Genomic DNA, 21636 nt, shown 5'->3' on the forward strand with positions numbered 1-21636 from the left:
TGAATTGTAAATTGAAGTAAAGATCTGAGTTTATATATATATATATATATATAACTATTAAATTTATACTTTAAGAATATAATTACTTTTATAACAAATATGTCATTTATAAGCTTTGACAGCTAATTCTATATGTTAGACAATTTGATACACTTTAATAATAAACCATATACTTAGTTGACCCTAGCCTTTTGTAGCTATATTAATCCATACTATCCCATGCAACAACTCCATTCCCAACAGCCTGAAAACACACTTTAAAACCATGTATAAACCATCAATAAGATACCCATTTTCTTTCATCATCAACTACCTTCTCACCTATGCTACTACTCACCACCACCACTAATGGCCACCTTCTTCACCACACTCCCCAAGAACCTAACTCTTACCTTAGTTTCAAGCTCCCAATCCCAAGAACACAAGCCCCATGCAAGGCCAAAAACCCACTCCTGGAAAGCCAAGAAAAGCATCGTATGATACTTTTAAGAAGTCGATTCTTAAGAAATCCTTCAACCAAGAGGAGGTCATGTTCTGTCACGACACAAATTCCGGGTGACCCAAAATTTGGCCCAAGACACCAGGTCAAAGGTTTGACCCTAAGGGTTCCTCCTAATCCACATTGGCAGTAAACTAAAATGATTTGAATATTTTTTTTTTCTACACATGATCACACTAGAGCTCCCTCCAATTAACAATCCAATTTATCAACATACCAACCACTACTCAAGAGCAACCAGATATAATAATTGTCATTAAAGTTTAGAAATAAAAGTTCACAGTTGAGCAAATTAGTTAGAATAAAGTCTCATTACAAATATATAGTTTCAAAGTTTGCTAATACAAGTCCCAAAATAGCCAACATAATAAATACACTACACTCTACTAGGCCGCTCCAAAATCTCCCGAGGCATCTTGAAGCCCTCCCTGCCCCAACTGTGGATCCTTAGGAGTGACATTTGCATCTAAAAAGATATAAGAAGGAAGAGATGATCATTCCACATTGCTCAATAGGGAACACCCAAGGGCTTAATGGGGATTACTAAGTTTCAAATGAACATAAAAGAAACATTCCATTAGCATTGATCAACCCACATATTTTAATTTCTATAATTATAACAATTCCACAATTTTCAACAATTAAATAAAATGCACATGAACATGTGACACACAGTCATACAATGCACTATCGTTCCCAGGCTTTCATTAAAGAATACGTGTCCGTACTCAAATACACTCCCTATTCGGAGTCTTCATAGGGTAAATTTTTGGGTCTTTCACCATAGAGATCTCTTTCCCTTCTTAATTTGCCTCACACAGACCTTTACTTTTCATTATTATTTCATTTTTCTTTCCTTTTCCATTTCATGCACTTCTCACAGTTTTTATCTTTCCTTCACACAATCATGATGCAAATGAAATGCCATGAGGTTAATTACCCTTATTCACAAGTATCACCAATATCACATAAAATTTCCAACTAGTCCAAATATCATTGAAATTACAATCATACCACAATTCCATAATTTTCCAACAACCCCAATAATTCCAATAATCAAATATAATTATTTTCTCCACACTAAAATTACCAAAAGTAACCCAATAATCTCCAATAATTCAAATCTCAATTAAACATAATATATTCCAAAATTTCATAATTTTCCAACAACTCCGATAATTTCAATAATCAAATGTAATTATTTTCTCCACACTAAAATTACCAAAAGCAACCTAATAATTTTCAATAATTCAAATCTCAATTAAACATAATCTATTTCAAAATTTCATAATTTTTTTAACAACTCTAATAATTTCAATAATCAAATATAATTATTTTTCCACAATAAAATTACCAAAAATATTCCAATAATTCTCAAATATCCACATGTCAATAATTATACTTTAAACCTCAATTCCATTTATTCTCAACAATCCTATTAATTTTAACAACCCAAATGCAATCATTTATCAACCAAAAAGAATTTCCCATCATCACCAAATTTCCAAAAAAAAATTCAAATCATCCAATAAAATTTCATGTATCACAAATATTACCTTATTAACTCCTAACAACAAGATTTATAATTTTTTTTTCAAGAAAAAGGCATTTCATTAAAGTTTTAAGGTTAAGTTTTCCTACCACAGATCTACCAATCAGACCGTTGAAAACAAAATCAGTCGTCGTAGAAACATTTCTCTCGTCGAGCAAAACTCTCCCTCAAAATTTCATGTGAAAATGACGACGTTCGGCCTCCCAAATGGTCGCCCAAAGAACAGCATAATTTTTTTCTCCCTATAGCTGTTGAGACCCCCATTTCTACCACTTCTCTTTCTTTTCTCATTTCCCTTTTTAATTTCCCATTCCTTTGCCTTTAAGTCTTTAAGCCTCCAACCACAAGTGGCCCATGACCCAATCACTAAACAAGGGCCTTAACACTATTTGATTTCCTTTGTTTTTCTTTTTCAAATCATTTCCATTTCTTTTATTAATTCATTTTCCATTTCATTTCATTTTCATTTTTTTAACAACACAAAATAAATTAATAAATATCATCATTTTTTTTTAATTTTCTCAAATTTATTATTAAGCAAATTAATTTAATTTTTACTTAATTAGTTCTAGTTAATTTTAAATAATTCATTTTTCGTTTTCACTTTTTGTTTTAAAAAATTTTAAATTTTTACGATCCTAAGAAATTTTCTACTATAAAGCTAACGTGGCACAGAAAATTCAACTTGCTTAATTGACTAACAAAATATTTCGAATTCTGCCAATAAAAAATTAACACGTATTCTCCAATTACTTTTTTTTTTTTTTTTTAACTTTTCAAACTTGAAATTCTAACATGGTCTAAAATACCCGGTCGTTACATGTTCATTGCTCCGCTATTCGACAACCTTGTTGTCACTGTCATCAACGGAGAAATGACGGGTCTCAATTGTGCTCTTTATTTGGAGAAAAGAGGGGTTCGATCCACGGTGTTCGACACAAGGGTTCATTGGCTAGGAGGAAAAATGGGAACTAGAATGATTGATCCTCAACCATTGATATTTGATCATGTGACTCAATTTTTCACTGTGGATGATCCTTAGTTTGCTCAGTTGGTTGATGGATGGTTGGAGAAAGGTTTGGTTCAACAATGGCAGGGTATGATTGGAGAGCTTAAAGTAGGTGGCCAATTTGTTCTTCTTCATTCTCTCTCTCCAAGATATATAGGTGTTAATGGAATGCACCCTCTTGTGAATTCAATATTGTCTTAGACTACCATGGTGAATGTGGCCAATGAAGAAGCTGGAACTAAGTTCTATATGGACCATTCTTGTAGCGTTTGAGGATCCACTTCCTATTCCTTTTTAAGGAGATTTTGTAAAATGAGTTGATTCTATGTCATGGATGGCCAACAACACAAAGAAACTATTGCATTCATTGAGTAGTGACCCTCATTGTCTAACCTTCTTCTACACAACAACTTTTGGAAAGTGGAATCAGGTTCCTTAGGAAAATATTCCTACTGTTACAACAGAGAAGGTGAAAGAAACCATGCTTGAGGGTGTTGAGACTACACTAGGACATTTAATAGGATCACTTAATAGACCCTTTTACACCTAAGTGCAATTATGGGGTGCAACTCTTTCCACAAACACTCCAGGTATCCCTTGCATTTTTTACCCTCATGGAAGGGCTAGCATATGTGACGATTGGTTAATGGGTTCAAGTTTGGAAGTAGTATCCTTAAACGACATAGCTCTTGCTAACCATGGAGAGCTGGTAAGTAAGATTTACATAGACTCATGAAAATTTACAGTGCCTTAGATTCGAAATAGACTGGTTAAAAACTGGAACCCCTGCACATGAGGGAGCATCAACATGGGTCATGCATGGGAGCTTGCAAGTCATGTTTTCCAACCCCTATGCTTTCAAAGAAGCGGTTTTTTAGGAGAAGTCTCCAGAATAAGAATTTTTTTTTGTTGCCGGAAAAAAATATCACACCGAGAAAGAATAACGGTGGCCATTCCAAAGGCTTTGAAGGCTAAGAGAAGAGTGTTCTTCATCGATATAGAGAGACTTCTAAGTTTTTTTTTCCTATGGAAAGCTTGTTGGTGCATCTTTAGAATTTTTCATTGTCGGAATAACTCACCATTGTCGAGAGCTTGTTGATGCATCTTTGGAGTTTTTCATTGTTGGAATAGCTCACCACTATTGAAAGCTTGCTAGTGTGCCAATGGAGTTCATAATTGCCAGAATGGCTAACCACTATTGAGAGCTTGCTAGTACGTTTATTGAGTTCACTCCGGTAATTTTCATCACGACCATTGCAGTTCACCAATATTGAGAAAGGACCATCGAGCATTCGTTTATGGGTTTCAAGATCTTCATATTCAAATATGGAACCACCCATTTTCTCTTAGATATTCATTTTTATGAGGGAGCAAGAGATTGCACCTACATCACCATTCTTTTCAATGTCACAAGAGATTTGTTTTTATCTTCTAAATCTTTGCTCACCATTTCATCATCTTCATTTTGTTTGCAACTAGAAAGATCGACGATCATAGATATCCATTGGCAAACTTGGAACAAACTAGCAGAGTGTCACTGGTCATTTTGAGACTTTTCCAAAATCTTTCATTACCATCGTCTTCATCTCCGGATCGATTTCATATGCGTCAATTTTTCTCCATTTCCATAATCGGCATACAGGTTAGTTATCCTTAATTATTTTAGTTTGAAATCAATATGTGAATGTCTTATAGCATGCAACCAGACTTGCCGTAAGATTCTTTAAAGATTTAAGTTCTAATTGAAAGAATTGAAAATCAGTGTAGTGGATCATGCATATGCTCAGCTAGTTTTGGAGAATCATTAGTAATGGTCTTTGGTTGAGAATTTTCTTCAATGAGACATATATGGATTAAATCAATATAACTAGTTGTGATCATGATAACAACTTGTGTGTGTTTTTTTTATTTTATTTAAAGTAGAAAGAGATTTAATGTGGCTATGCATGAATGTTGAAATTCAATGAAAACTAAAATGTAGTGGCTATTTATTTCAAGATAGAGATTTAATGTGGCTATGTATGGACATTGAAATTCAATGTAAACTAAAATGCAATGGTTGTTCATTTTATTTTTATTTTTTTTATTATGGAGAAGGCATGTTAGAATTCAACAGAAATGGAATATATTGATTGAATTTTTTTAGATGAAAATGCATGTTAGAGTGTGATGGAAAATGAGATGTAGAGATTGAATTTTTTTTTTTAATGGAAATAAGTGTTGGAAATCCAATAGAAAATGAGAAGAGCATAACAATATCATATTAAAATGAAGAGAAGTTTATACATTGTTAACAAATTGATTTTGTAGTTCAACAGTAAGAAACTATGTACATATAGAGCACAGTTAATTAAATTAGAAAGAGATGGTATTTGCACTTTCCTTAAAACCAATATTTCTAGGATCATGTCTAACTAAAAGTTGTTGGACTATCAATGATGTGTTTTCCATCTGACCATTCAAAATGTACAAAATTGGTCATACCAGATTGCATAGAAGTACCTGTAAACGTGACAATGTAGCTTTTCTATTCATTTGGTTCACTAAAAGTCAGTGATTTTGGTCAAACAGAGATCTTCATTGATGAAATATGTGAAGACACTTAGACCTTGTAATTCATCAAAATTGAGATCCACAACCTCACGAACCCTACTCCCTCTTAATATTTAACATAATTTTGATATCTCAAAACAGTAAATACACCATAATGTAGACACCTTTATGAAATTATACAACAAGTGAAAAGATACCACATTCAAATTGCACTTTCAATTTAATTCATTAATGAAAGCAACTCTAAATCATGAAAATGAAAAGGTAGTTCATCATGCCTATAATAAGGCCAATACATAAGTACCAAAAGCAACTATCCTGCCACCATATACCATAGAATGGAATAATGAGGGATGATACAAAAGATGAAAACCTTACAAGAACAAAAAAAGACATGTCACGACAATAGATTATTAAATTTAGACTGGTTGTGACCTATACCATTGCATTGAGAGCAATGAATAACTCTCTTATGGCTAAATTGTGACTTAATACGCCTTTGTCAAGGTCTTCCTGGAGAACGTTTCACATGTGGGGATTGGAGAACAGGAAATAAGTTGTCTGCTCCATCTTGCAAACTCCCATCCTCACAAACTTTGGGCATGTTGTGAATTGGTAATGATTGAAACTGATTCGAGTAAATAAATTATTGAATGGAGACATGAAAACATGCATCGATATACTCATACACATCATGTCTTATTGTGTGGATGATAGCATATACATGTGCACATGGAAATCTAGACATTTTCCATGTGATACAAGTACCTGTACGTTGTTGCATATCCACAACCAAATAAAACTCCCTAGTAAACACCTTAAACGTCCACTTCCCCTCCCTTCCCATAATAGGGCATCACACTAATCAAACCAAACCTCATGATATTTGACATTAGCTTATCTTCTATTTTCAGTCCAACCAGGCTCTTCCACTTTTCTGTACCACGCATATGGGTGTACAACATAGCTACAAGCTTATCCATGTGCATCAACAACAACATATAAATTGTTTGGTGGCTCTCCTATTTTAATCACACATTGAAGAACTCTGCAATATTAGTTGTCATTTTATCCCAATATTTTTTAAGAAACTCTGACATTGCCCAATGTTCTCAGGATTATTTTCCACAACCCACCTTGTTAAGGTGTCATTGAAGCACACAAGTTTTTCAAATGTCTCGTTGTAGTGACCTAGCATACGCAATGCTGTCTAAAAGCAACAAAGCACCTTCTTTCTCTTTCCTTCCTCTAATATTTTGGTTCACAATATGCATGATTTTTTGTCCTAAACAACTTGTAAACACTACGCAATATCCCCTGATGCCTATCTAATATAATAACAACTTCTTTACCATCTAGAACCCCTTTTAGTTTCTCCAAGAACCAATACCAATCCTCATAATTTTTTGAACTGACCACTCCAAGGGCTAGAGGAAACATTCTATTGTTCGCATCATATGCAATGGTGAACAAAAGAGCTCTCTTATATGGATTGCTTAGGTGGCAAGAATTAATAGCCAATACCGGTCGACACTCTATGATGAACCCTTGAATTGAAAAAACATGGGTAATGAACAATTGCATGAAGTGACCTTCATGAGAAGTGTACTTTGCAATAGTTTCAAGGTTTATTTCCCTTAGCCTATGGCATAACCAAGGTAAAAACGCGTAGGAGTCATGTAAAGCTCCATATATGCACTCTTTTGCCTTCTCTTTAAGGTGTCATGCTTGCTTATATGTCAATTCAACTCCATGATCACGTTCAAAATCCTTGCATATTTGATGGGGAAGATATTTTAGAGTTGTTCTAAACACACCTTCAACAACAACAAGGCCTCTATTTGAAGAAACCCTCACCTTAGATGAACACTCATCTTAAGCTATATGATTATGATTAACTTGGTAAGTGTGAACTCACAAGATTTCATTCCTCTCTACAGTACGGGCTTATATCTTCCAATGACAACCCTCAACTAAACACTTAACTGATATATGATTAGGTGAATTTTTCTTGTACTTTTATTGAAACCTCTACAGTACAGGCTTATATCTTCCAATGACAACCCTCAACCGAACACTTAACTGATATATGATTAGGTGATTTTTTTCTTGTACTTTTATTGAAACCTCCCACCTAATGATAGTTGGTATATTGCATTCTGAAACTCCTTTGCATTTTTAAAAGTATGTCTCGACCTTAATATTGACTTATGAAATTCGATTCCAAATGGGTGTACTCACTTTTGGCACAACACGATGCAAAACCTCTTGATAGCATCATAGTATTAGGAATTGCAATGCATGATGTATTAAAGGAAGGAAACATGGGAGGTGGACCTCTGCATATTACATACATAAACAAAATTAAACTACATCATGCATAAAATTGATATTCACAATATTTTAATTAGACATTATGTCAAAGCGCATTTCCCAAATGCCAACTATGTATTCAATATATTTGCCTCAACGGCTTCCACACGGGGTGACTCTACTATGTACACTGATAAAATAAAGGCTATGAATAATTAAGGAAAATACCCAAAAGGGGGGGGGGGGGGGTGAATTGGGTTTTTCAAAAACTTTTTCCACACAATAATATATGCACAAAATAAATAATGGAAAGAGATAAAGTTAGAGAATTCAAACTCGGGTTTATAGTGGTTCGACACTCCCTTGCCTACGTCCACTCTCCTCAATCTCCTAACCGAGTGAGGGTTCCACTAACTCGAAGCTTCAATCAAGCTTTCAATCTTCTTACACTTGGATTCCGGCTCCAATGAGCTCTTACACAATCTCTTCAAGATTTGAACCACTTGAAGGCTTTCACACTCAGTTTGCACAAAGATGAAACTCTCAACCTAGCTTAAGGATGGCTCAAGTACAAGAGAAAGCTATGATGATTTACAAGAGTGCACTAAGAATATGCAAATGATGGTTTAATGCACTAAGAAAGAAATGTGAGCTTTTTGATCAAGAATAGGTAGGTAGACAATTGATTGTAAAGGTTCTCTTAGTCATAAATGAAGTAGAGCTCTCAATTTATAGGTTTCTAAGCTCGGGAGTCAAAAACAGCAAAAGGAAACCTCGTCCGGTCGAGCTAGGGGTCGACCGGTTCACTAACCGTTGGAGCATTTAATGCATGACAGGTTACCATTGCCTCAACCGGACATCGACCGATAAAGGAATCACCTCGACTGGGAAGAGAAGGCTACTGGGAGAGAGAGAGAGAGAAGGTTTTTAACCTTCCTCGACCGGACGACCTCAGCCGGTCGATCGGTTCCTCAACCGGTTGACCGGTTGGCCTTAGCCTTGACTGGTTGAGCCTTTTTGGCCCCGAAAAACCTATTATTTGATTCATTTCTTTTCTAACACTTAGGCAAGGTCTTTAGGTGAGTTAATATGCCAATTTTGAATCAATTTGCCTAAGGTATATTTGATAAAACTCGGGTTTTAAAGAAAATCAAGTTTTAAAGAATAAACCGAGTTTTCTAAGATGCATGAAAAGGTATGAATCCTAAGTGCACTCATGCTATCATCTTACATTCATTTCTTATGATCTCAAGTCCTCCAAGCGTCTCGATCTTGTATCCATTTGGTCATTTGATGAATTTTCGAGTTTATACCTGAGATTCTTAAACATTAAACCAATTAGTTACTTAGCCATGGTTTGTTATCATTAAAACCCGATTAGGAGAACCCTTAGGCTAACAATCTCCCCTTTTTTGATGATGACAAACCTTGGTAATCTATGAGAGAAAGAAATCTCCCTCTCAAACCAATCATGGATTAATCAAACGATAAACAATGTAAAACACGAAAAATCAATGGATAAAAGTATCATATCATATATATATATATATATGGAAATCTCACATGTACAATAAGATAGATATGACAATGATAACAATGACATGCATGAGAGACTCCTAGATCCTAGATCCTATAAATATCTTCCCCTTTGGCAACATCAAAAAGAGACGAAGGGGGATCCCAAACAAACTCAAGGCTGAGGAGATGGTGGTGGAAACACAGAACGGAGGTAAGCCATCATCTCCTTGTGCTGACTCTCCTGGCGGCTCTCAAGACGCTCAATCCTCTGTACGAGATGCTCCAACTGAGAGGTGAAGTCGGCCTGATACTGATCGAGATGCTCCTCTATAGAGTAGAAGCGGGAGTCATGGACTAGGGCAAGCTCCTCCATACGAGTCCCAAGAGAGCTGATCTGCGCGGAGAGATCCATCCAAGGCGCATGATCAGGAACATGAGGTGCTTGAGATGGTAGCTCGGTGAATGATGGTTGAGATGAAGGGCCTACTGTGAAGGACGGCTCAGTCATCATAAGCTCGGAGAAGGTAGCCTCAACATGAATGCCCTCTGACTGCTGTGGAGGCGGAATGTCAATCTCGGGCCCTCTCTGCTCAAAATACCTCTGAGGGTCCAACCCATCCTCCATCTCTCTAATCTCGGCCTCCTCCTCTACTCCGGGGTGTATCTGATCATGTCCCCGGGCCTGTCGCTCGGCTTTCCTAACCCAGGAGCCATCGGGTGCCTTCTCGAACTTCATGCGCCCCAGAGACTACTCATCATACGTGTCATAAGTGGTGGGGGCCTCAAAATCTGTCTCTCTACTCAAGTCAACCCTGGCATCCTTGAAAGCACGGGTAAGGAAGCGGCCGTAGGGGAGTACACGTGTCGAGCTCTCAACACAGGAGATCATGTGCATCATCATAAGGTAGCCAACATGAATCCGTCTCCCGGTGAGGATCAAGTCAACAATGAAAGCCTTGAGGTAGGAGACCTCGTCTCGATGTCCTCCACGTGGCAAGAGAATCGAACAAATCATATGGTGAAGGACTCGGCTAGTCACTGTCAAGCTGTGAGCCGATGGTTTGCCCATCCCCTGAGGATCGACAAGTCTGCACAACCTCTGAACAACCTTTCTAGGCTCAAATCCCGGCATAGTGGGCCACACCTTGGCCTCATAAACACGGAGTCCAACCGAAGGGATGTCGAGAATGCGGCAGATGCTCTCGGGACTCAAACAGATCTCAACGCCTCTCACAGTGGATAATACGGGTCCTCCAAGCCCGTAAGTCACCCGAGAATAGAAAGCCCGCACCAGAGTCGGGAAGACCAGTTCAGAGATCGTCACTATGGGCAGCTATCCCATCCGTCCGAACAACCTCTCAAAGCCAAAGTGCTGAAGTTGGGAGAAATTGACACTTCTCCCTGGGACGACTTTCCTCTGAGCAAATTTTTGCTTGTAGCGCTGATAGTCCTCATTCGAACTGAAGAGTGCCGTGTCAAACCTCGCCTTTCGACGAGCCTCCGTCTGCTCAGGCTGAGATGGCTCAACAGGGCGCTTGCCCTAAGCCCTGCAAGTGCCCGTCTCTCTTCGTGGTGCCATCAATGAAGCGAAGGAGGTGAAGAAGGAGTCCAAACAGAGAATGAAAGCAGAGAGGAAGATGCAACCACAAACCCGAAACCCTAGACGCCTGGAGAAGGAGCTGAACAGCCCTGAGACGCGCGATGCAGAGAGGAGACGCCCTCAAGAGGTGAAACCCTGGGTTTCAAACCAAAACCCTAGCCCAACTCTGTCCCAAAATCAAGTCCTCAGTCTGCAATCGGTCCGAAATCTGGCCAAAAACTCTTAGGAAAGCAGGGATGTGAAGGGGCGGCAAGCTCTGGAGGCGAAAATGGGAGAAATGAAGCGCACAGGGGGCGTTTTAAATTCCCAGCCTCGACGAACCGGTCGACCGGTTTCTCAACCGGTCGACCGCCTGGTCAACGGTCAACGATCAACGGCATGGTCAACAGTCAAATTTTCCAATTTTTCTTGCATTTTCTTGTCTCATGATCCTCCCCCTGCCCTTTTCAGTTGAAATCCCCAATTTTTTATGTGCAATGCCACGAGAATTTTGATTTTTGGTCAAAAATTGACCTATTTCCTAAGGGATTGCTATATGATGTATGAAATGAAATTTATGCAATCATAATGCATTTCCAACAAGAATTCATTATACAAACATCATTTCAAAGAGAAATAACCCCTAGTTGTCTTCTAATATCGAAAAATTGTTCTTCACTTAGTGGTTTTGTAAAAATATCGGCAAGTTGATCTTTTGTGCTTACAAATTCAAGTGTAATGTCATCATTTTGTGCATGATCTCTAAGAAAATGATGTCTAATTTCTATATGCTTGGTCCTAGAGTGTTGCACGGGATTTTTTGAAATATTTATGGCACTAGTGTTATCACATTTGATAGGAACATGCTCAAAGACAAGTTAAAATCACTAAGTGTTTGTTTCATCCAAAGGATTTGTGCACAACACAAACCAGCTGCTATGTATTCGGCTTCCGCCGTTGACAAAGCTACCGAATTTTGATTCTTACTATGTCATGAGACAAGTGAGTGTCCTAAGAAATGACAAGTGCCACTAGTGCTCTTTCTTTCAACTCTACAACTGGAAAAATCGGCATCCGAGAAACCAATCAATTCAAAGTTATCACCCTTAGGATACCACAAACCAATATTCATTGTCCCTTTCAAATATCTAAGAATTCTTTTAACGGCACTTAAGTGAGATTCTTTAGGACAAGATTGAAATCTAGCACACATGCATACACTATACATGATATCGGGTCTACTAGCGGTCAAATAAAGCAAGGATCCTATCATGCCTCTATACATAGTTGAGTCAATAGATTTACCTTTTTCATCCATGTCAAGCTTGATGGATGAGCTCATTGGAGTTTTCATCACCTTGACTTCTTCCATGTTGAACCTCTTGAGAAGATCCTTTATATACTTTGCTTGATTGATGAAGGTTCCTTCCTTTAGTTGCTTGATTTAAAGTCCAAGGAAGAAATTGAGTTCTCCCATCATGCTCATTTCAAACTCACTATGCATACACTTAGAGAAATCTTCACAAAGAGAGTCTTAGTAGCTCCAAAAATAATATCATCAACATATATTTGAACTAGGAGCATATCCTTTTCTTTGGTTTTTATGAAAAAAGTTGTGTCAATTTTTCCCATTTTAAAACCCTTTTTCAAAAGAAATTTACTTAATCTTTCATACCAAGCTCTAGGTGCTTGTTTCAAACCATAAAGTGCCTTTTTAAGTTTAAAAACATGGTTTGGAAAGTTAAAGCTTTAAAAATCGGGTGGTTGTTCAACATATACTTCCTCATTTATGAAGCCATTCAGAAAAACACTTTTCACATCCATTTGATATAGAATAAAGTCTTTGAAGCATGCAAAAGCAAACAACATTCTAATTGCTTCCAATCTAGCTACGGGGGCAAAAGTCTCTTCATAGTCTATTCCTTCTTCTTGATTATACCCTTGGGCTACCAATCTTGCCTTATTTCTCACTATGATGCCATTTTCATCCATTTTGTTTCTAAAGACCCATTTGGTTCCAATAACACTTTGATTTGAAGGTCTTGGTACTAGTTCCCATACTTCACTTCTTTCAAATTGATTTAATTCTTCTTGAATAGCAATCATCCAATTTTCATCAACTATAACATCTTTTATGTTTTTAGGTTCAATTTGAGAGATGAATGCAAGATTATTACAAATATTTCTAAGGGATGATCTAGTTCTTACCCCACTTGATGGATTACCAATGATTTGATCTTGTGGATGGTTGATAACAAACTTCCAATCTTTTGGAAGGTCTTGGCTTGATTCACCTTGCACTTGTTGAGGAGGAGGTAGTGCCAAAGGTGATTCTTCTTTCTTGGGATGCTCTCCACTTTCTTCTTGTTGTCTTTTGTCTTCAATTTGCAATTTTCCCATGGAGGTCTCCGATCCTAAATCATCATCAAAACTTTCTCTTTCTTGAAGAGAATTGTTAGATTCATCAAAAATGACATGGATGGACTCTTCTACAACCATGGTTCTTTTGTTGAAAACTCTAAAAGCTTTACTTGAGGTTGAGTAGCCAAGAAAAATTCCAACATCAGATTTTGCATCAAATTTTCCAAGATTATCTTTGGTGTTTAATATAAAACATTTGCACCCAAAGACTTTGAAATAGCTAATGTTGGGTTTCTTGTTTTCCAAAGCTCATAGGGAGTTTTCTTAAGAATGGGCCTCAACAATATTCTATTTAAAACATAGCAAGAAGTGTTTACCGCTTCGGCCCAAAAATACTTTGGCAAATTGTTTTCATTTAGCATGGTTCTAGTCATTTCTTGAAGAGTTCTATCTTTCCTTTCAACTACCCCATTTTGTTGAGGAGTTCTAGGAGCCGAAAAATTGGGATTGATACCATGCTTATTGCAATATTCCTCAAAGTCAAAATTCTCAAATTCTCTCCCATGATCACTTCTAATGCAAGTGATTTTAAAGCCTTTTTCATTTTGAACCTTGTTACAAAATTTTGAAAACTCATAAAAAGCTTCACTCTTTTGACTTAAAAACAAGACTCATGTGTATCTAGAGAAATCATCCACAATGACATAAGCATAAGATTTTCCTCCTAGACTAGGTGTCCTAGAAGGACCAAATAAATCCATGTGTAGCAATTCAAGAGGTCTAGATGTTGAAATGAAATTTTTGTTTTTAAAAGAGTTTTTGATTTGCTTTCCCATTTGACAAGCTTCACAAATTTTGTCTTTTTGAAAATTAATTTTGGGAAGGCCTCTAACGAGTTCATCTTTGTTGAGTTGGGAAATGAGGTCCATGTTAGCATGTCCCAACCTCCAATGCCACAACCAACTTTGATCATGCATGCTTGAAAAACATCTATCATGACCATCATATTTTGAAATATTTGTAGCATATACATTTTCACATCTATGGCCCATGAAGATGGTTTTGTCATTTTGAATATCTTTGATGATACAATGAGATGCTTCAAAAATTACTTTAAAACCTTTGTCACAAAGTTGACTAATGCTCAAAAGATTGTGTTTTAAACCATCTACAAATAAAACGCTTTCAATAAGGGAGGATGTACCATTACCTATGTTACCTTGACCAATGATTCTTCCTTTTGCATTGTCTCCAAAGGTGACATATCCTCATTTTCTCTTTGTAAGGAAGGCAAACTTGGATTCATCCCCGGTCATGTGTCTTGAGCACCCACTATCCAAGAACCACTTATCCTCCTTTGAGCCTTACAAAATAGAATTCAAGTTGGTTTAGGTACCCATGTCTTTTTGGGTCCTTGAGGGTTAGTGACTTTGGATTTTTCAATCCAAACCTTTTTAACCTTAGCATTTGAATTCTTTTGAGCACCATTTCTTAAGGGACATGTACTACTAATGTGCCCTCCTCTTCCACAAAAGTTACAAATAGTGGAAGGACATTCACTTGAGGATTCTTTTACAAAATAGTTTTTAAAATACTTTTGGTTCTTTGAAGATTTGAATCCTAGTCCTTGTTTATCAAAAGCACATTTTTGGCTTGCTAAAATCATTTCAAAGGACTTTTGTCCACAAGAGAAAATTGAAAGAGATGAGGTCAACCATTCATTTTTCTTTTTCAAAATTTCATTTTCATTTCTTAAAATCTCATTCTCTTTTTCAAGATGAGTTTTAGAGATTTCATCAATTGAAAACTTTTCTTTCACTTCCTCAAGTTCTTTTTCAAGTTGTTGAATTCTCCTTTTAAGAGAATTATTTTTCAAACTAAGTTTTTCAAAGTCCTCATATAGTTCTTCAAAAATAACATGCATATCTTCATCACTAGAGTTAGAGTTTACCTCATCAAGATCATCTATTGCCATGAAGCACATGTTTGCCACTTTTTCTCCTTTTCTTCCTCGGAAGATTCTTCACTCTCACTCCAAGTGGCCATCATTGCCTTCATTCTTCTCTTGGCTTCAATTTGTAGAGAGGACATCATATTTAATGTGTCCCGGCTTTTTGCATTTGAAGCATATCAAATCTCCTTTCTCTTCCCATTTTTCCTTGTCACCATGTGATGAGGATTCCCTTCTTGAGGGATTTCTTCTAGAGGTAAACTTTTTCCCTCTAAACCTTTCACCTCTCATGTACTTGTTGAGCTTTCTTGTGATGAGAGCTAAATCATCATCTTCTTCACTTGGTTTTTCTTCTTCAACATCTTCTTCATCCTTGGTTGTGGCTTTGAGAGCTATGCTTTTCTTCTTTTTGTCTTCACTCTCTTGTAGTTGCTTTGTCAAACTGATTTCATAAGTCATTAATGACCCTAAGAGTTCTTCCATAGGTAGCTTGGTCAAATCTTTAGCTTCTTGAATAGCGGTGGCCTTTGTATGCCACTTTGAGGGGAGAGACCTCAATATCTTCATCACCTTTTCGGATTCATTTATGACCCTTCCCAATGCTTCAAGGCCATTGACAATTTCAGTGAACCTAGTGATCATCTCAACAATAGATTCAGTTTCTTTCATTGAAAACAATTCATAGTTATGGACAAGTATATTAATTTTTGACTCTTTCACTTGATTAGTTCCTTCATGAGTTATTTCAAGCAATCTCGAAATTTCCTTAGCAGATTTACATTGGCATATTCTATTATATTCATTCCTATCCATAGCACATTGCAAAGTAAAAATGGCTTTAGCATTTAATTGAAAATTTCTTCTATCAAGCTCATTCCATTCTTGCTTGGGTTTTGGAACCAAAACTCCATCAACTAATTTAGTGGGTAAAGTTGGGCCATCTTCAATGACATCCCATACATCTAAATCAGTTGATTATAAGTACCAAGTCATTCTAGCTTTCCAATAGGGATAGTCGGTTCCCGTAAAGAATGGAGCTCTATGTTTTGAACAATTTTCAGTTTGAGATGAGCTTGATGGAATAACCATTTTCCTCTTAGACGATTAAGTCTTAAGCAAGAGGTCCAGCTCTGATACCAATTGATAAAACAAAGGCTATGAATAATTAAGGAAAATACCCAAAAGGGGGGGGGGGGAATTGGGTTTTTCAAAAACTTTTTCCACACAATAATATATGCACAAAATAAATAAAGGAAAGAGATAAAGTTAGAGAATTCAAACTCGGGTTTATAGTGGTTCGGCACTCCCTTGCCTACGTCCACTCTCTTCAATCTCCTAACCGAGTGAGGGTTCCACTAACTTGAAGCTTCAATCAAGCTTTCAATCTTCTTACACTTGGATTCCGGCTCCAATGGGCTCTTACACAATCTCTTCAAGATTTGAACCACTCGAAGGCTTTCACACTCAGTTTACACAAAGATGAAACTCTCAACCTAGCTTAAGGATGGCTCAACTACAAGAGAAAGCTAGGATGATTTACAAGAGTGCACTAAAAATATGCAAATGATGGTTTAATGCACTAAGAAAGAAATGAGAGCTTTTTGATCAAGAACAGGTAGGTAGACAATTGATTGTAAAGGTTCTCTTAGTCATAAATGAAGTGGAGCTCTCAATTTATAGGTTTCTAAACTCGGGAGTCAAAAACAGCAAAAGGAAACCTCGTCCGGTCGAGCTAGGGGTCGACCGGTTCACTAACCGTTGGAGCATTTAATGCATGACAGGTTACCGTTGCCTCAACCGGACCTCAATCGGTCCTCGACCGGACATCGACCGGTAAATGAATCACCTCAACGAGAAGAGAAGGCTACTGGGAGAGAGAGAGAAGGTTTTTAACCTTCCTCGACCGGACGACCTCAGCCGGTCGACCGATTCCTCAACCGGTTGACCGATTGGCCTTAGCCTTGACCGGTTGAGCCTTTTTGGCCCCGAAAAACCTATTATTTGATTCATTTCTTTTCTAACACTTAGGCAAGGTCTTTAGGTGAGTTAATATGCCAATTTTGAATCAATTTGCCTAAGGTATATTTGATAAAACTCGGGTTTTAAAGAAAATCAAGTTTTAAAGAATAAACCGAGTTTTCTAAAATGCATGAAAAGGTATGAACATCCTAAGTGCACTCATGCTATCATCTTACATTCATTTCTTATGATCTCAAGTCCTCCAAGTGTCTCGATCTTGTATCCATTTGGTCATTTGATGAATTTTCGAGTTTATACCTGAGATTCTTAAACATTAAACCAATTAGTTACTTAACCATGGTTTGTTATCATCAAAACCCGATTAGGAGAACCCTTGGGCTAACATACACATTTGCAAAGTCATTACTGTGGGAAACCACGTTATCCAAGTCATCCTCATTTTTAAATCCTGGATGACTTTGGGCTTAAACTTGAAGGTGTAGTGCATCCTCATCACATCAAGGGAGATGTCAAATTTGTCTAAGACTTTTTGAGTGAATTCTTCAAATGACATTCCTTTACATATGTAAATACCTTTGCTTCGTCTACCCACGTATTCCCACTACCCCTCATTTTTTTGGACAAGTTTGCCTCCCATGAAAATGTAACTGTATATCCTATTTGTAGCGTCCATCAACCTATTCAAACAAAACACAACTTTCATATTTTTGAACAATCATTTAAAAAGTTTTTTCATCTCACAATATGTAATGTTTCCATGAGAATTAGTACCACCAGCATTTTATCACCAAGATCTATTGTTCAAACAAAATCAAATGATGCCTCTAATAAACGACCATTTGCAGTGCAGTAAATACTCCAACACTACTTAATCAGTTGAATCAGAGTTTGATAAAATCAAGGCTTACTTTTGCAGAATGAGGTGTTTGATATTGTTTTTTTTTTTTTTTTTTTTTTTTTTTGTAAATTGAGAGCTCTTATGTATTTATTGATTAAAGAACATCTATATTAATTTGCTTACATACCATTTTCTCTCATTTAAAGCTCTCAACTCAAGTACATTTACTTTTCACTTGTAGATCCATTTAGTGCACCCTCTTATATTTATCCTACCATTTCTTTGTTTTGAGCCTAACTTGTGTTAGGATTGAGTGTCATAAAATCTCATTTATTGAGGAAAGGTTGATTGATTAAACCTTCAAGTTAGTTTTTGAACTTGAAGGAAAGTGTAATGCTCATTGGAGCTGTGAATCCAAGTATATGATTAAAGGTTTAGTTTGAAATCTTGACTAGTGGAACCCTACCTAGAAAGGGAATTTGAGGAGAGTGGAGATAGGTGGATTAACCAAACAACTATAATAAGAGTTTTCATCTCTCTTATCTTGTCTATTCAATTATTTACTTCAACCATTGCTTGATTTAAATAAAATTTTTTAAAAGTTTTAACCATTCAATTAACTCTCTTCTTGAGTGTTTTTCTTTAATTAAATTAACCTTGATTTACAATATCTAAATATTTATTAGACTTATAGTTTCAAACTAGAGTCTTTAAATTTATACTAAATCCACAATTTAAAAATGGAGGTTTGCAAACTCATTATGTTAGTACATATGCTATGATCTAATTAGATCTCTGACTTTTTTTTTTTAACTAGTTTATAATTTTCACCATATTAATTTCTTACATGAAAAGTGAATATCTTATATGTACTTTTCTTTTTTCCCACCTTATATCTATATCATTCCTCTACAATCTCCAACTTACACAACTTACACACCCATAGCCATTGAAAACATTTTATCATAAACAAACAAAATCAATATTTCATCAAATATAAAAAAGATATCTCAGTATAAAAGTCAAAACTCCTTGAATAGATTATTAATAAATAATAATAAATAGGCCATATATATATATATAAACATGCAAGCAAAATGGTAGAGAAAAAAAAATATAGATATGAAATGTGAGGCCTATTTTTTCATACCGTGAACTTGAAGGCAATGACAAGTAATTAAGAAGAAACATGTGAAATGGAAGGCAGAAAGGCAAAGGAGGCAAGTTAAGTAGGGATGTTGTTGGTGATCATGATAAAATCAAGATGCCATTTGTTTGGACCTACATTTGCACCTCTCCTTAATTTGAGTTTCTAGGGTTTTCTGGGAGGACAATGAAGCAAGCAGTGACACTAAAAAGGAAAGTGGGTAAGGTGTTTGTGCAAATGCAAATAAATGAGGAACTTGAATCTTGACTACCACCACCTTTCGCCACAAAGCATCACTTTTTTATACAGAAAAGAGTGTAAAGAGTGTAAAGAGTGTAGAGAGCAGAGTCACTCTCACATAGTAAGCAGGCAAGCAGGCTTATCTAGTTGAGAGCTTGGAAAAGAAAGTAGGTGGGCACGATAGGGATTAACACATGGGCGGTTATGTGTTCACCTTAGGTGCAATCGGGCTTAAATTTTAATAGTGGAGGTAATCAAATTGTACATCATTTGGAAACATAAAACATATATGATGATGGTGGTATCTATTTGATATTTGGGGAAGGGGAGTGGGTTTTAGAATGCAGTGCATGACGATGGAGTTTTGTTTATTCACGTGGGGGTATCATTACAACCATTGCATTCACCTTACCCCGAGGAGTTTGGTCTCTACCGTCACCAATTTCAATTGGTAGATAGACCATTGCAGAGATTGGGTTGGACATTCCCAATTACTCTACAATTCTGTAAACACTTAACCCCCATCTTTACCCAGCCACCAACTCACATTATTAACATTTATTTCTTTTATTGTTTCTATTGTGAGCCTTGTTTGACATCTCAAATCAAAATCAAAATCACAACCAACCTTACTCCCAAACACCCATGCCCACAATTATGTTTTACGTGGAAAAAACTATCTTGGTTTATTTTTGAGTTGCAGTTTAAACAGTTCAATTTGAGTTCAAGTATGGGGATAGAGGAAAAGAAAGTTGGGTCATCTCTCAAGTATTCCAAGAACACTGTAAAACTTCTCCCATCTTAGCACGATTCATAAAAAAACAGAGACGTAAGATGATAGGGATTGGGGCTCAACACCAAGAATATGGAGATGTTTAATCCCAATGAGAAATGAGACATGATAAAGATGATGATGGTGACCGTGCGAAACCACTTGATTGGGATAATCCATTATCTTCACAAGATGAGTAAAGGAATAGTGTGTTTATTCAAAACCCTAGTTGACTATTGGATCTTTCACTTACCTTTTCTTCTTTACCAGCACATTGGGGTCAAGATATGAGCCAAAAGAAAAACACATGATTAAAAGTTGAATGTTGTCATTAGAGTGTGTATGACATAAAAGCAGTATGCAATACAAGGGGTGGTTCGAATGTTGAATTGATTCCATGATTCTATATGTAGTAGGACAACCCTCTATCAGCCAATACAAATAAACATCATGTCCTAGTTTATACTACAATGGGACCAAAAATCGCTAGAATGTAGGATTAAGCAATTACAAGACCGATCATGGATATGGGAAATTCTAATGCATGGTAGAGTAAATATTGTTCAAAATAGTATGAGACATTGTGATTCTGAAAGAAAATCAAATTTAAGGCAAGATTTAGAGAACCTATTTACCTCAAATATCCAACTATGGTCGGCATGGAGGGCAATGCCGGTTGGGATCGATGATGGAAAGATAGACGGGGAACTGAAATTGCGAGAGAGATTATGACAATGTATTTGGACTGAAATCAAATGGTCGAGAAAGATGAAATCAGGAGAAAAGGAAATCAACACAAAGATTAGGGCAATGTTTGGGCCTCAAATGAAATGTAGCGAGGGAGGAAATCGGGAGAGAGGAAAATGACCAATGTCTAAGGTTGAAATGAAATGCTTTAGAAAGAGTAAAATAAGGGCAGGATACGTGGAATTCCAACCTGGATTTTTGTGATTTTGTTTTTTCATAGTTAACAAAGGCCATTTCCAAAAAGATTAAAAATCCATATCCTTCTTCTCAATTTTGATTCTTCCTTTGGGTCTTGAGCTTAAATGGTGAACTTATATGGACTTAAGGTTAATTTTTTGGCCCAATTTGGTCTATAAAATTTTTTTTTCATTCATTAAAAACTCAGCCATAGGCGGTGTTTTTTTAGGTTTTATTTGTTTTAAAAAATGCAGCTCATAGTTGGGGTTTTCATTTATTTATTTTGTAAAAAATGTAGCTCATAATCACGGTTCTTATTTTTAAATAAAAGAATAAAGAAAATAAAAATAGCTCATAAATGGGTTTCTTATTTTTTAAATAAAACAATTCCATGTAAACT

The 21636-nt window shown here is 36.4% G+C and overlaps 1 pseudogene; it reads left to right on the plus strand.

The window, feature by feature from the left end:
* Positions 1-430: 430 nt before the first annotated feature.
* LOC117925956 lies at positions 431-3796 on the plus strand (annotated as a pseudogene).
* The last annotated feature ends 17840 nt before the right edge of the window (positions 3797-21636 follow it).

The sequence above is a fragment of the Vitis riparia genome, chromosome 12 (genome assembly GCF_004353265.1).
Source record: "Vitis riparia cultivar Riparia Gloire de Montpellier isolate 1030 chromosome 12, EGFV_Vit.rip_1.0, whole genome shotgun sequence".
Classification (NCBI taxonomy): domain Eukaryota; kingdom Viridiplantae; phylum Streptophyta; class Magnoliopsida; order Vitales; family Vitaceae; genus Vitis; species Vitis riparia.